The sequence below is a fragment of the Rattus norvegicus genome, chromosome 10 (assembly GCF_036323735.1).
Source record: "Rattus norvegicus strain BN/NHsdMcwi chromosome 10, GRCr8, whole genome shotgun sequence".
NCBI lineage: Eukaryota > Metazoa > Chordata > Mammalia > Rodentia > Muridae > Rattus > Rattus norvegicus.
This window is the reverse complement of record NC_086028.1, coordinates 16,592,591-16,608,170: the sequence shown is the minus strand read 5'-3', so window position 1 is coordinate 16,608,170 and position 15,580 is coordinate 16,592,591. Positions and strand designations below refer to the sequence as shown.

The following is a 15,580-nucleotide window of genomic DNA, read 5'->3' as shown; positions in this document are numbered from 1 at the left end:
ACTGGAGAGAGCCTACATTAGCAGCTTGACAGCACACCTAAAAGCTCTAGAACAAAAAGAAGCAAATACACCCAAGAAGAGTAGAAGGCAGGAAATAATCAAATCCAGGGCTGAAATCAAGTAAAAATAATAACTATACAGAGAATCAACAAAAGCAGGGGCTGGTTCTTTGAGAAAACCAACAGGATAGATAAACCCTTAGACAAGCTAACCAGAGGGTACAGAGAGAGTATCCAAATTAACAAAATCAGAAATGTAAAAGGAGACATAACATAAACTGAGGAAATTAAAAAAATCATCAGGTCCTACAACAAACACCTATACTCAACAAAACTGGAAAATCTGGATTAAATGGACAATTTTCTAGTCAGATACCAGGTACCAAAGTTAAATCAGGATCAGATAAACCATCTAAACTGTTGCATAACTCCTAAAGAAATAGAAGCAGTCATTAAAACTTTCCCAACCAATAAAAGCCCAGGATCAGATGGGTTTAGTGCAGAATTCCATTAGACCTTCATAGAAGACCTAATACCAATGCTGTCCAAACTATTCCACAAAATAGAAACAGAAGGAACACTACCCAATTCCTTCTGTGAAGCCACAATTACGTGTATACCTAAACCACACAAAGACACAACAAAGAAAGAAAATTTCAGACCAATTTCCCTTATGAATATCGATACAAAATTACTCAATAAAATTCTTGCAAACCAAATCCAAGAACACATCAAAATGATCATCCATCATGATCAAGTAGGCTTCATCCCAGGGATGTAAGGATGATTCAATATACGGAAATCCATCAATGCAATCCACTATATAAACAAACTCAAAGGAAATAAACACATGATCATCTCATTAAATGCTGAGAAAACATTTGACAAAATTCAACACCCCTTCATATTAAAAGTCTTGGAAAGATCAGAAATTCAAGGCCCATGTCTAAGCATAGTAAAAGCAATATACAGCAAACCAGTAGCCAACATCAAACTAAATGGAGAAAAATACAGCTCTCAATGGAGAAACAAATACTTTGTCCTGGAGCCAAATACCAGTGATTATGGTCTGTGATTCAAATTCTATGTTCATGAAGCTTTATAATAGGACAAAGAAAATCAGGATCAAGACACTTTTCAAATACATTAGTGAAAACATCAGACAGGCAGTGTTAGACAAAAGCCTCAGCCCTGTTCTTAAACACAGTCCGACCACACTCTCAATTGTTAGGATGGTGGAGACTAGAGATCAATTAGAACATACCAAAGGATTTACCTAATAGTCACAAAGATGTTAAGTCACATATGGAGATGGGTGTTAAATGGGCACTAGGGGGTCAAGAGAGCCCAAGATAATTTGTAATTAGATCCTGGACTTGTAACCATCCAACCTCTCCATAATCATTGGCATTCCAAGCAGCCTGTGGGCTAGCCTCTCCTGGAATTTTCCTCCACAGTGCTCCCTGTTGACCAAGCATCACATTTTGTGTACGGAGGAGGTATATACTCTTTTATTAAATATTATTGAATATCCATCCCTGCAAGGAAGCCTCATTTCTAAGCTCTGTAGATGAGGCTCAGTCATAGACAGGTGAGCACCCTCAGGAAAGGAGGGGTCAGTAAAGCCACTAAGAAAGAACGTCCTGGGTTATCTGTTAAAATCTACAAGCCATTATGATCTGATCTGAATGTTTTTAATCCTCTGTATTGGACATAATGTGCTATATAAGTAACATACTTAAAATTAAGATAACCAAGACTGTTATTTTACCTAACTAATCAAAGATAACATAAAGGAAATGGGGGTTTTCAATAACAAAAAATTATGAATTTTTAAGCATAGACTGATAATACGTTTTCCCGTACTTACAGTTTTTTTTATTCTATGAACCTTTGTGCTTTTTATTTGGGGTATTTAAATAAATATATTACCTTATATTAAATAAATATATAACCTTAACATTTTAGTATTTCTTTTGGCCTCATGTGGAGTGACAATCTCTACTTCGTAGAAAAAAAGACAGAAATGTGTCTACTAACTCATCCTTTTTATTTGTGACTATTAGCCTGGTCTAGTTTCTTATCTTGGTATTGTGCTAGATTTAATTCTTGAGGGTAAATGGAAAATTATGTTACAGAAGAAAATAGGTAACAACAGAGTATTTTATTTTTTTCTTTTAACATAATTGTCTTTTACTGTGTACCAAATATTAACAGTGATCAAAATAAGAGTTCAGATTTATTTGAAATAAGAATTTTATAGGCCTTGTATGTACAGCTTAATCTTGTTTGGTTTTTTATCATAACAGTTAGGAAATGGGAATCTGGTGGGAATCGCTGTGATGTTGTCTAATTTAATTTTTAAAGTACCATGTAGCTATATTATCGGACACCTCAAATATTCATTTGATCAAGAATTATTAGCTATGAAGGACAGAGCATCACAAACATCATTGATAGGGACAGATGTGTTTTGTATAATTTATATAGAAGATTTTGCCCCAATCTCTGACTACAGTAAATGAAGTTAAAGTTCCTTTAAAGTTTTCAGTCTTCTGGGCATAGTGCAGGTCCTTTTAGAGTGTTAAAATCATTGTGTCTTAACATTTTTAATATTATTAGAGTAATCCAGTTGGTTGGACACATTTATTATCACCTCCACCTTTTTAATAGGAAAAAGATTTCTAAGAGTTTGAATTTCAATCGTAAATACCTGGGGGCTGGAGAGGTGACTCAATGGTTAAGAGCACTGGCTACTCTTGCAGGGGACCTGGGTTCAGTTCACAGTGCCCACATGTTTGCTCATAGCTACCAGTAACTCCCATTCCAAGGGATCAAATGCTCTTTTCTATTCAGCTTAGGCAAAGGCACAAACAAGGTACACCTTCCCCAAATCCCCCCTAAAAAACACACAAAGTAAATTCCCATTGAAAAAGGAACACAGCACTGAACACAACTCACAGAAAGAAGAACCAGAATGAATTTGTATAGAGGCAATGTCAACATTCACTGTAAACAAAATACTGACTAGGTCTGACCATGCTCAGCTTCCCAGATAGAACGGCCATCGCCAAACATGGCATGTTCCTGAAGAGAAGTCTATTTGGAGGATGACTACCACATAGGCATGTTCATGCTGCCTTTAAACTTCCATGACTGAGCACATGTAGCAAAGGAAAGTCAAATAGGGACACCCAAGTCACCTTTGTGTGTGACAGCCAGGAGGTATGTGACTGAAAATAGTGGAGGCAAAGCTTAGACCAGTGTAAGCCTTGCCTAGATCCATGAGTGCTATGGTAACCAAATGTGACAAACCACATTATGTAAAAGGAACAGAAAGTTAGTTCCTACAGTCCTGAAGACTGGGAAGTGTAAGGTGAAGGTCTATCTTTGGTATCTAGGGAGGGTTGCTGTTTGCCTCCAAGATGGCAGTTACAGGGCATTCTCAGATAGCACATACGAGGCTACTTATAGGGCCCCTCTGAGACACCAACCCATTGCAAGCATGCTATCTTTCTTTCTGATTTGCCTTATAAAATACTGCAAACACACAGAGAGGTGCAACCAAGCAACAAACTAAACACAATGACTTACACAGAGTTCATTCCTTCAGGAATGACTAGCCTATGGACCCAGATGTGTCCTCCAGACTCCTGCTCTCCGTTCTACTACTTGCCATCAGCCCAGGGGTAACCTGGGCAAAGGGGCCTGATGGAAAAGATAGCATCTTACTCAATGATTTCAACAGATTGTTGAGATTCCCATTGGCTTATCTTGGACCATATGATCATCCTTAAGCTGTGCCACATGGCCAACAGGATGTGGTTCTCTGACTGACTGAATATCACATCTGCCCCTGCAGCCAAGGTCTAGGACTACATATGACTAAGGCACAGAGGCTGAGCTCCCCAAGGAGACAGGCTGCTGGCAGGATGAGGCACAGAGGCCCCTAGGACAGAGTCACAGAATGTTCCCAGCAGCAGACAAACCGGAAGGGCTTACTGAAGGCAACCCTTTGCTCTTTAATTGCTTTCTGTTACATGGCAAGGGACATGGATGCTGCTTTCATAGCTGTGGGTTACAGAACAGATTCCGTTCACTGTCAAGTCAGGGAGTTTTTGATAGTCCTAAAAATTGGAAAACAAGTGAGAACTCTTCATTCATCTTTCCCAAGCAATCATCGGGAACCAAACGTATGAAGGATGGTATTCACAGTTACAAACACTCAGAAATTCCACCCACCAAGCATCCCTCCCATGACAGGCGCTGGTCCCAGGTTCCTGCTCACTCTCGGATCGCCTGATGCTTTTAATAATGAATTGGTTCTGGACAGTTCTTCTGGCCAGGCCTCAGTGATGCGTGCTGCATTCTGTCTCTCAATTTCCTGTGGAATTCCTTCTCCCTCTTTTTCTTTTATCTTTTTGTCTTTTTGGAATTTTAAAAATTCCTTCCTTCCCCCAGCTTAAATCTACTTCTTGGCTATTTATAAAAATAGGAGCCACCCAGAGGTGGACTAGTTTTTCAAACAAACAGACCAGTTTTGTCCTCTTCCTTACTTGAATGTGGAATGAAATGCACCCAGGCCCAGTTTAGCCTCTACAGGATGTTGGTAGCAGTCAGAATGTTCCATGACAAGCAAATAGACAGACAGAAAACTCGCCAACTCAAATGGGCCCAGATGTTGCAGGGATATCATGGCTCCTGTAACTCAATGTGTAGAAAAGATAAGGCATCAGGGACGGTTTGAACCGGCTTGCACACTATCCGGCTTCTCTCTAGATGGGACAGGGCTTCTCGTCTTCTTTACATGGAGGTGTACTCGGCCCTTGGAACAGCATCTAGAAAGATGTTTTTGAATGGACATACTTACGCCCGCCTCTCTCTGCAGGTTGACTTGGTCTTACGCAGTACCTTGGCTAGGTAAGGTTTCTGTACCCTCCCCTACTCCATCATGGCTCCCGTGGGCACCCACTGTCTTTATTGTCCAGTTAAATCTTTACCAAGTGAGTCAAGACCAAAGCCTCTGTAACTTTAGGAGGCAAAGACGCTGTCCTGTCTGTTTTAGATATCCTCCTGCCTCATGCAGAGAGACGCCTTGACAATCCCACAAATGAGCAGCTGCCTCCCAGCCAGCAGGACAATGAGCTAAAGTCAACGGCTAGTCCCTCTGACCTGTGCGTTTTCAAACTGGGAGCAAAACCCTTCCAAACCATAATGCTGCCAGTTGGTGACAAAGGAGCACGTGGAAGCCTTACCCTTTCCTCTGAGACAGCCCTGAGTGCTGCGCCGTGGTTAAGGAACACCAAGGTCACTCCAGGGCAGCCTCCAGCCCCACTTTCCATACTGATGGCCTTTTCCAACTCCAGATGTTTGAATCCCAGCCCTTTCTGCTCACGGAGCCTCCCATTCTTGCACATCATTTTTTCTTAAATGGCAAAACTGTACCCAGTGAAGAGTTAGTAGGATAGCTGGCTATTTGTTTCAAATGTTTAACAAAATGTTTCAGTCTTTACTTAAAGAAAACATTGCATGCCCTTGGGCTGCACTCTTGATGGAAAAAACTGGTAGAGTGTGGAATAGAGAAGAGGACTCTGCCAGGCCTGGGCAGATGACTGATGGCTGAGCCCTAGGTGGGGAGGAGGCGTAGACAGGCTAAGAAGCCAGAGAGAGCACAGAGAGAAATCCCCAATTCCTCTGATTTGGATGCAGTAGTAGCCGGGCCCGTGGCCATAGAATCCACACAGGGGCCACTAAGTCAGTTATACACACACTGTGTTTCCTAACTTTCTGTAAACCTGTACAAGACAGACAATAGTAGCCGCTGGATGCTTGGTTGGTCTCCTTGTTTAGCCCATAATCAGTCTTACTTACCCTTCCATGAAGTGGGGAGCTGTGTAGTGGATGACAGGAACAGGAGGTGCAGACAAAAACCCACTTAAAATACTTTCTGTTTGTTCATTTGTTTTGTGAGAGAACTCTGTAGCCCAGGCTAGACCTGACTTCTCAATCCTTTAATAGTCTCCTGGGGGGTGAGTTTATAGGCACATGTTGTCACACACGACTTGAGAATCTCTTCTAGATGAGTGGTGGGGACCCACGAGCAGAAGCTGCCTGGGAGTGGGAGACAGGCAGCGTTTCCATGAAGGGTCTCAATAAGACACATAGAACAGGCTTAATGCTTGCCTGGGAAACAAAGCCAGCAGAGAAAGGTCATTCTATAGAAGACAAGAGGAAGCTGCAAAGGACCTTGGAGTCAACCAGGCACAAGGCAGAGCAAAGTCAATCTCATGTTCAGAGCCACAGGTTTAATCTGTGAATTGGTCCACATTGCTTCACCCTCCCGGACAGGCCTGACCTTTTCTTTCCATGTCCAGTTCTCAGCATCTTCCTGTCTTCCCATAACCATTCCTGAAGACCTGGAAACCTTCCCCACATCCCTGTCCTCTCTGGCATGGCTTGCACAGCCACATGAGGATGCTACATGCTCACCTGAGCTCTGTTCTCCACCATTACACCTTCCTGCCCCCTGAGCCACACTTGCAGACACAATGGGAACTGTGTGGATGGGAGCCTAGGCCAGCTCTGCCCCGGAAAGGAGGTGGCCGTTGTGTGCTACTAACTGGTTAGCTGTAGGTCTCAGAAGTGTCTATGGGCCTTGGTTCCATGTCCGGCCGTAGCCAGTCATCTGCTCCCAGCCCAGAATATCTAGATCTCAGGGATCCTGTCCTTACAGCTTCCCCCCTTTTCTGAATTTATTGTGGGATTTTGAAAAGTCACAGCAAAAGATGATTTTAGGGAGCATGCATGGAGAATTGATCTTGTATCTCTTTTCTGCCATTTAATCACTTTCTACACCCCCCCCTGCTCTCTCTGTTTCTCCTTTTCCTTCTCCCATCCCTCTTCTCTTTCTTAAACATGGGCCCGTGCATGGGAACATGCATGCACTCACACACACACAGGTGCACACACACACATGCATGTGCACACACAAGCTCGATTGCGCTCTCTCTCCTGTGAATATTAGATATGGAAGCAATTATCTTAGGTTGCAGTAATCAGTTTTATATAACTAGAGCCGGGAAGCTCTGAATAAATGCCATACCCATTAACAATGCATGCTCCATCCAAGAATGTTCTCTGTTTCTCTCTCGATCCCTCTCACCACCCCCCATTCCCACCATTCCCCCTCCCCCCGCCAACTGGACTGGACAATGTTGAATCCTGAGGGGGAAATCAGCACATGTTCTTAGAGCTGACAGTCACCCCTGCACTCTGTGGTGTAGCGCTGATGAACACAGCAATGTAAGGGAAGCTCTAATTGAAGCCATCACGGTGCGAGCAGAGCCCAGCTTTACAAAGCACACCCAACTGAAATCCCACATGTTGGCTTTAACCCTCCTGGACAGCCAGCACAAGAGAATATTTCTGGCTGTTCTAGCCACGTGGCCAAAACAGGACAAGAATGGCCCTTTTCCTGGGTAGAGGCACTGGTTGTCAGGGGTCCAAGATTGCCTTTGATAATGCTGTTGCTGGGTTGACGAAAGGGCAGGCACAGGAAAAAATAACCCTGAGAAACAGAGGTGTCTGGGTGGGGGCTCTTGCGCCAGCACACATCCACCCCCAGTTTGTGCGTGTCAGCCTGAGCTGGGCAGCCCATCCTGCTTGGTTTCACACATCCTTCGATGTGCGAATTCCCATGTGACACAGAGGGGGAGCACATCTTCCTCTCAGAATTCCTGGCTGGTGATTCATAGTGTAGCTATTCAGCTGTTCTCTCTCCTGGGGCCATCCCTAGGGATGAGCCCCCTGATATTTGGTCCTTGGTGCTGACTTTCTGGCTGGGGATGGAAATTGCTGAGTGGCCCCCAACAGATCTGAACCAGGAATGACCAAAGGAATCCTGGGTATGTGCGCCCTCCGGCCAGCTGCTGCGGGAGCTGTTGAGTGCTGGATAGCTTGACTCAGATCCCCTCAGGTCATTTCCACAGCACTTCACACGCCCTGGAAAGCCAGAAGCCTCCTGTGTCACCTAACAATGCAAGTTAGTGGTTAAGAGTTTCCTCCCCACATGCCAAGTCTGTGGACAATACCCCCTTCCCATCCTAGGTACCTCCTTCACCAGGAGAACCTGTCGGGTGTCGCTGACTCCCGATGTCCCATCTCTTTTTGCAAGGATGGGTCCTCCTTGCTAAAAAGCATGCAACAGCATTGCTGCCTAATGCATGGTGGCCACCCTACCCGGACGAGGTGGCACAGCTCGGAGAACAGGAGCGTGTGTGCAGCCCAGCTCTGCCCTGAGCCTCAGAAGCCTGCACCAGAGCAGCAGGGAAGTCCCTGGGTGTCTGCAGAGCAGGTGGCCTCCATCTGAACACCAGCCCTGTCAGCTGTTGAGAGCCCTAGTTGGAAGAAGCATTCCAGGGACATTCTTTCTGTCTGGAGCGGGGACTTGGCCTGAACCTTGAACCAAAAAAGCAGAACAAGCTGCACCAGTTTGCTCCACCTCAAAACAAATGCCTTTCTTTTTCTTTTTTTTTGCCCCCCCCCCTTTTTTTTAATAGCATCGAGAACCAAACCCCAGTTCTGGGGTTGGTGTGTTTTGTTTTCCCACTGGGGAACAATTAAGGAACAAGACAAAACGGAACCTTCTGACGTGACTGAAGGGGAGGAGGGCCTCTGTATGGGCCTTGAGTTTATTCAGTTGGTGCTCACGCCTGCCAACCCTAGAAGGCAGGGCAAAGTATGCAGAGATGACATGAGGGTGTCTACAGGATGGAGAGGCTGAGGTGACCGGAGCTCTGTCCTGGGGATGGTGCTGGCAGCCTGTGCAGGGAGAAATGTGTGATGTTTGAAGCCATCTTATCTAGTTTGGTGGCTATATATGTATGGGCCACATGTGGGGCAGGCTCTGAATGGGTGTTCCTTCAGTCTCTGTTTTAATCTTTGCCTCCCTATTCCCTGCCAAGGGTATTCTTGTTCCCCTTTTAAAGAAGGAGTGAAGCATTCGCATTTTGGCCATCCTTCTTTAGTTTCATGTGTTCTGTGCATCTAGGGCAATTCAAGCATTTGGCTAATAGCCACTTATCAATGAGTGCATACCATGTGTGTTTTTCTGTGATTGGGTTACCTCACTCAGGATGATATTTTCCAGTTCCATCCATTTGCGTATGAATTTCATAAAGTCATTGTTTTTGATAGCTGAGTAATATTCCATTGTGTAGATGTACCACATTTTCTGTATCCATTCCTCTGTTGAAGGGCATCTGGGTTCTTTCCAGCTTCTGGCTATTATAAATAAGGCTGCGATGAACATAGTGGAGCACGTGTCTTTTTTATATGTTGGGGCATCTTTTGGGTATATGCCCTAGAGAGGTATAGCTGGGTCCTCAGGTAGTTCAATGTCCAATTTTCTGAGGAACCTCCAGACTGATTTACTGGGGGACATTTTTACTCCTCTATGTATGTTGCTGTGAAAACAAACACACAAACAAGCAAAACCTGTAGAACATATGGGAAGAATGGCTGTCCGAGCTCACGGTTTCCAGGGGATTTTAGTCCAGCCTGGTAGGAAGGCAGAGAGAGCAGCAGGAGCAACCCTTTCTTAGGTCAGGTGGGTGGAGGGAAGCCTGTTGGGTACCTGTAAAAAGGTTAAACATAGTTCAGGTATAAATTTAGCAAGTAAGTGTGTTTTGGGGTCTTACCCTCCCTTTTTCTGTTTATGGCTTGGTTCAGTCAATGTCTTCCAGAGCAACCATCCACACGGCACTAATTAAGACATCTGTGGAGCTCCTAAAAGTGAAATTCTGAAGCCTAGATGCCTGTCATTCTGGAACTTTCCAGAATGTTCTTTAAGTGCTCAGCACCACCTGAGACAGTGCCGGCCTTTCGTGGCTGTGAGAAGCCTGAAGATGGAGTTTCCCAGCGTTGTGCCACCTCTGAGCCCCCTCCTCAGATTCTCAGTCCCCAAGGAGAAAAACCCTCAGATCTGATCATTTTACCACAAGGAGAGGCTCAGGGAACCTAAAGGAAAACTGAGGTATATAATTCCTCTGATGGGCGCACTGCCATGGTCTGCTGGAGGGTGGAATTCATCTCTTCAGATTGGACCCGGACGTCAGCTCCATATTCTGTCCTTGTCTGTCCTAGGGGCCAAGGCTCTGTCCTATCAGCAGCTGCACGGCCTTCTCCATTTGTCCTCTAGCTGCTTCTCCTTCCCCCACAACCTCTCCCCACCTCCGCATTCAGGGACACGAAGTGTTAGGCCCTGGACAGAGTTTCAAGGGCCTTGACTTCTTTTGGGGTGGTCATCTCTCAAGATTTGTCCCCATGAGGGAAAAGGGTTTGTGTAACTGCTGCCCACAGCTGACTCTCCTTTGAGATCCCTAGCCAGCATAAGGCTGGGTTGTCTCCCAGGTTCTAAAACAAGTTCACATCTCTGCGAGTGGGTCCTTCACACTTATCCTTCTTCACTGGGGTCATGTGAGTGTTCCCAGATGCCTGGTCCCAGGGTCCTCCACAGACTTTCTGGTGCTGGTCTCTGGGCAATGGGGTGGAGCGGGGCAATGAGTTCAAGTACATTGGCATAGGCGAGTTCTACTCGACATCCAAGGTGGTCAGGGACTCGGGGAGCACTATTTATGGAGCCTTGAACCCCTTCATTATGAGACGGTGCCATTCAGATGTTTTTTGGGCATGTGTTGAGGTATGTAATTAGCCTACCCTTGGCTTTGAGCTTCCAGGACACAGACAGAGTCACACGCGAGGATCTCAGACATCTCGCCGCCCTGTCAGATTCCAGGAAAAGTGACAGGGCTACCTCAGCTCTCTTCCCAGACTTGACCTGGACAAATCAAGGGGTCCAAGTTCAGGTGAAATCCAGAAGCCAGTGACAGGCTTCTTGGGGGGAGCATCATTTTCATCTTCTGTAAGTTAGGTGATGAACCCACGTCAAGTGTTACTCAACATAGAGACATGCTCTCTGCCGTTAAAACCGGAAGGGTCAGAACAACAAAACAAAGACAGTCAGCACTATACAGCTCAGAGTGGGGGAGAGGTATCCACAAGCACACACTGACATGAATAAATGACTAATACATTAATAAGTAGGAAAAAGAGGATAGTCTAAATAGAAAAAATTAAGAATGCATATAGCTCCCCCATTTTAAAGAAGCTGGAACATAACTCATCCTCAGATGTGAGTTACACAGTTAGGTGACTCTGTCACGGCATGAATGCTTATATGGACCTACATGGTCTAGCCCACGACAGGCACCATGCCCCAGGCTACACAGGATACACCACTGTCTGGGTAGATTGTTCACTGAATGCCATTGTATAACACATGACTCCATTCTTGAATGAATTCACATCTTTCCCCAGTGCTTTCTATTTACCGCACAGGTTCTGGATATCTTCATTCACAACATTTAATAGGCCCTATATGGAGGAGCTCCTAGCCATGAGTCTTCTTTAGGTTGGGGTCACTTGAAGTGTGCGGTACCCAGGCCTACACAGCACTCTAGGGCTGTGCTGTCCACGGTGGTGACCCTGGGAAGCCACTGAGAACTCGCAAGGTGTCAAGAGGTAAAGGTGCTGGGTGGCTGAAAACACATCAGACATTAGAAACCTTGGTGCGGCTCCTCACTGGTCCCTTTATGCTGATTGTGTTGAATGAACATTGTATGAATATACTGGGCTAAATATATTACCAGACTTATTCTTTCTACTATTTTCCTGTTCTTCTCTTTCTCCTTCTTCTCTTCATTATTTTTTTTTTTAATTGCGACAGGGTCTCTTGGAGCTCAGGATGGCCTCAGACCTGTTATATAGCTGAGAATAACCTTGAATTTTTAAGCCACTATGTCTAGTTTTTGAGGATGCTAGAGCATCTATTTCTTTTCTGTTTAAAACTACGGCTAAGGGCAATGCTTGCCCAGTATTCCTGGAGCCCTGGATTCAATTATAAGTACTTCAGAAACAAAGCAAATGATGCAGGGTGCCCAAAGCAGTCCCAAAAGGTAATTTTACAGCTATAGCAAAACAACCAGAAAGCTGTCAAATACATAATTTAAATATACCTTGGAGTCTTGTGAAAACGTGAGCAAACCAAGCTAAAAATCAGTGAGTGGAAAGAAACTATTCAGAGCAGGAGTTAATTAAATGGAAACATAGAACAATACAAAGAAACAACGAAACAAAGAGTTGGTTCTTTGGAACAGTAAGCAAGATTGATAAAACTTTAGTGAAATGAACCAAAGGAAAGAGAAGACCCAAATGAGTAGAATCAGAAGTGGAAAAGGAGACATCACAACAGATACCAACAAAATTCAGAACATCATTAGACTTGCTTTGCAACGAAAACTAGAATGAAGATACAAGAAAGAAACTGTAGATCAATATCCTACGTGATCACAGGTGCAAGATACTTCTCAGTAAAATACTTGGAAGCCAAATTCAAGGACACATCAAAAAGATCACACCCTGGACTGAGTTAGCTTAATTCTAGAGATGAAAGAGTGTTGGAGGAATGGCGGGGCCGCCTCTAGATAAACGCTAGGGGTTGTGTGGCTGCAAAAGCATCTCCTGCAGGAGGACCTAATTGAGGACTGCCTGAGAGACCAAGGATTACTAGTGCCAATAATGCCAGCCAATCAGGAACTGCTGTCTAGAAGAGATACTTTCTTGGGACCACTGGGGGTGTGGGCGGAGGGTATTAAAGGAGCTTGCAGCTGTGCTCAGATGAGCTTTCAGCAGCATTTCTCACCTGCTCCTGGAGTCTGTGGCATTGACTCTATGCCAACTCACCCACAACCCCCAAGGGCAGGTAGGGTTGGGCAGAGAGCTGTCCAAGGCACACAGGCAACAAAAAGGTGGTTCAAAATGAGCAAATCGAGAAACGTAATACATCACATAAACTACATCAAGCATACAATCACATGATCATTTCAGTAGCTACCAAAGGGCTTTTGATAAAATTACATATCACTTATGATAAAAGCCCTGAAGAGACTAGGAATAGAAGGGTCACGTCTCAGCACAATGAAGACTACACAGGACAAACCTGTAGCCGGCATCAAACTAAGTGGAAACACTGCAAGCATGTCCACTAAGGTGAAGAAGAAGATAGAGTACCCACTTTCCCCACTCTCCTTTACTGCAGCATTAGCAATCATAGCTAGAGTAATAAGGCAAGAGAAGGAAAAAAAAAGAGAGAGAACAGCTCGGAGTTGAGACAGAGTCTGTCATCTGCCTGGAATGTACTGAGTATGGTGGGCTGGTTGGCTAGCAAGCCTCAGGGATCTGCTTGTCTCTACCTTCCCAGTGTGAGGTAAGAGGGGTGTCCCCATACCCTCAGTGCGGGGGATAAGAGGGGTGTGTCCCCATCTCCTCCCTGTCCTTTTTACATGGATTCTGGAGATCAAACTCAATTCCTCATGCTTATGACACAAAATCTTATCAACCAATCTGTCTCTTTAGCCCATCCCATTCTTGGATTTGATAAACACCTTAAGCAAAGTGGCAGAATGCAAACTAAGTTTTTAAAAAATCAGCTTCCTTTCGTACCAATAAAGAACAATGAGAAAGAAATAAGGGAAACAATCTTATTCACAGTTCCCTAACAATTACCTTGGAATAAACCTAATGGAGTAAACGAAAGCCCTCCACAAGGAAAGTTCCACAACACTGAGGAAAGAAATGGAAGGCCTTTGACCAGAAGGTGGGAAGCCTTCTACACAGGGTCTGGATGAATTAATGCTGTGAGATCATCGATCTCACTGAAAGCAGTGGACAGATTCACTCCTCACCAACATCCAATGCCATTCATGACAGAAACAGAAGCAACCTTAAGATTAACGTGTATGCACAAAAGGCCTATATAACCAATGTAATTCTGAAAAAAAGATTCTGGGAGTATCACCCTGATTTCAAATCACCCTATAAAGCCACAGTAACAATGTGGCATGATTATGGCTCAGAAACAGCCACGTGGCTCCAAGGAACAGAATAGAGGCCCCAATATAAACCCACACGGATACAGCCACATGGTTTTTGACAAAGATGCCAAGAGTATGCTTTGCAGAAAGAGCTTCTCCAACAAGTGGAGACGGATGAACTTCATATACTCAGGTAGATGATGGAAACTAGTTCCTTGTCTCTCTCCTTGTACAAGAATTAATTCCAAATGGATCAAAGACCCAATACTATGAATGTTTCAAAGGAAAAAAAAACCAAGCTGTAGGCACAAGCAAGCCCTTTCTTAATTTTTAAAAGATTTATTTATTCATTTTATGTATGAGTGCTCTGTCTGCATGTGCACCTGTATGCCAGAAGAGGGCATGAGATCCTATTTCAGATCATTATGAGCCACCATGTGGGTGCTGGGAATTGAGTTCAGGACCTCTGGAAGAGAAGACAGTGCTCTTAACCACTGAATCATCTCCCCAACTCCCAAGCAGCCTCTCTTTTACTGCTCAATGTTGTATGTAAAATGGTACCCTATTTGCATATAACTGAGAGCTCAGGAGATTAGACAGCTTTGGCACAGCAAAGGAAACAATCCAATGAAGAGGCAGCCCATAGAATGGAAGCAAATCTCTGCTAACCAAATATCTGACCGAGGATGAGTAGCTATAATATACAAAGAACTTTAAAGACTAAACAAGAATACAAACAACTCAATAGATAACTGAGTGAATGAAACAGACAATTCTCCAAAGAGGAGATACGATGGTCCAAAAAGCATATGAAAATAAATGTTCAATCTCATTAGCTATCCAAAAATGCAAATTAAAACTGCATTGATATTCTATCTTCCTCCAGTCAGCATGTCTGCTTTATCAAAACAACAAATGCTGGTAAGGATATGGCCCAAAGAGAGCCCTTTATACACTGCTGGTGCGACTGTAAATCTGTACAGAATCATTTTGGCAGTTTCTTCAAAACATGATCCAGCCGTACCACTCCCGAGTGTTTTCCCAAAGGTAACAGATCACAGAGATGCCTGTGTGTCCATGGTTACTGCAGCACAATTCACAACAGGTCAGTTATTAGCCATCTTACCTGTTCCAACGGTTGGAATTATGTCATTTGCAGGAAAATGGGTGCAGCCAGAGATCATCGCACTCAAAGGATTGAGCCAATCTCGGAAAGTCTGAGATTGTGTTTGTTCTCTCGATTGCTTCCTGGGTTGGTTTTTTATAGACACATAAAATCACGTATGTACATATGGTATGAAGATAGACTTGAAACTGTCTAGGCAAACAAAGAGAAAGGAGAAGACTGAGGAGGGAGCGTATAGAGGGGTGAGGATGGGACAGTGTGAGCATCCAGAGTGTGTACCCTAGGAGAGTGTCCTATGTGACTCGGTGCTGGGTCCAATGGCTATAGACAATGAAAGAATTTTAAATATGGCTGCCAGAATTTTGAGATTATAGCCATATGTGTCGGGATTCCCAGGGGGTTGGCTTCAGGACCCCAGCAGAGAGTGAAATCCGTGCTCAATCAAGCGCTTTGTGTAAAATGGTGCCCTATTTGCATGTAACCCCTACACACCTACCAGTGTACGCTGTCATCTCTAGGTCACG

At 44.3% G+C, this 15,580-nt stretch overlaps 1 long non-coding RNA gene across 1 annotated transcript in view; it reads left to right on the top strand.

The window, feature by feature from the left end:
- The window catches only part of LOC102550048 (uncharacterized), a 174,052-nt gene that overhangs the window by 119,528 nt on the left and 38,944 nt on the right, over positions 1–15,580 (top strand). The window lies entirely within an intron of this gene.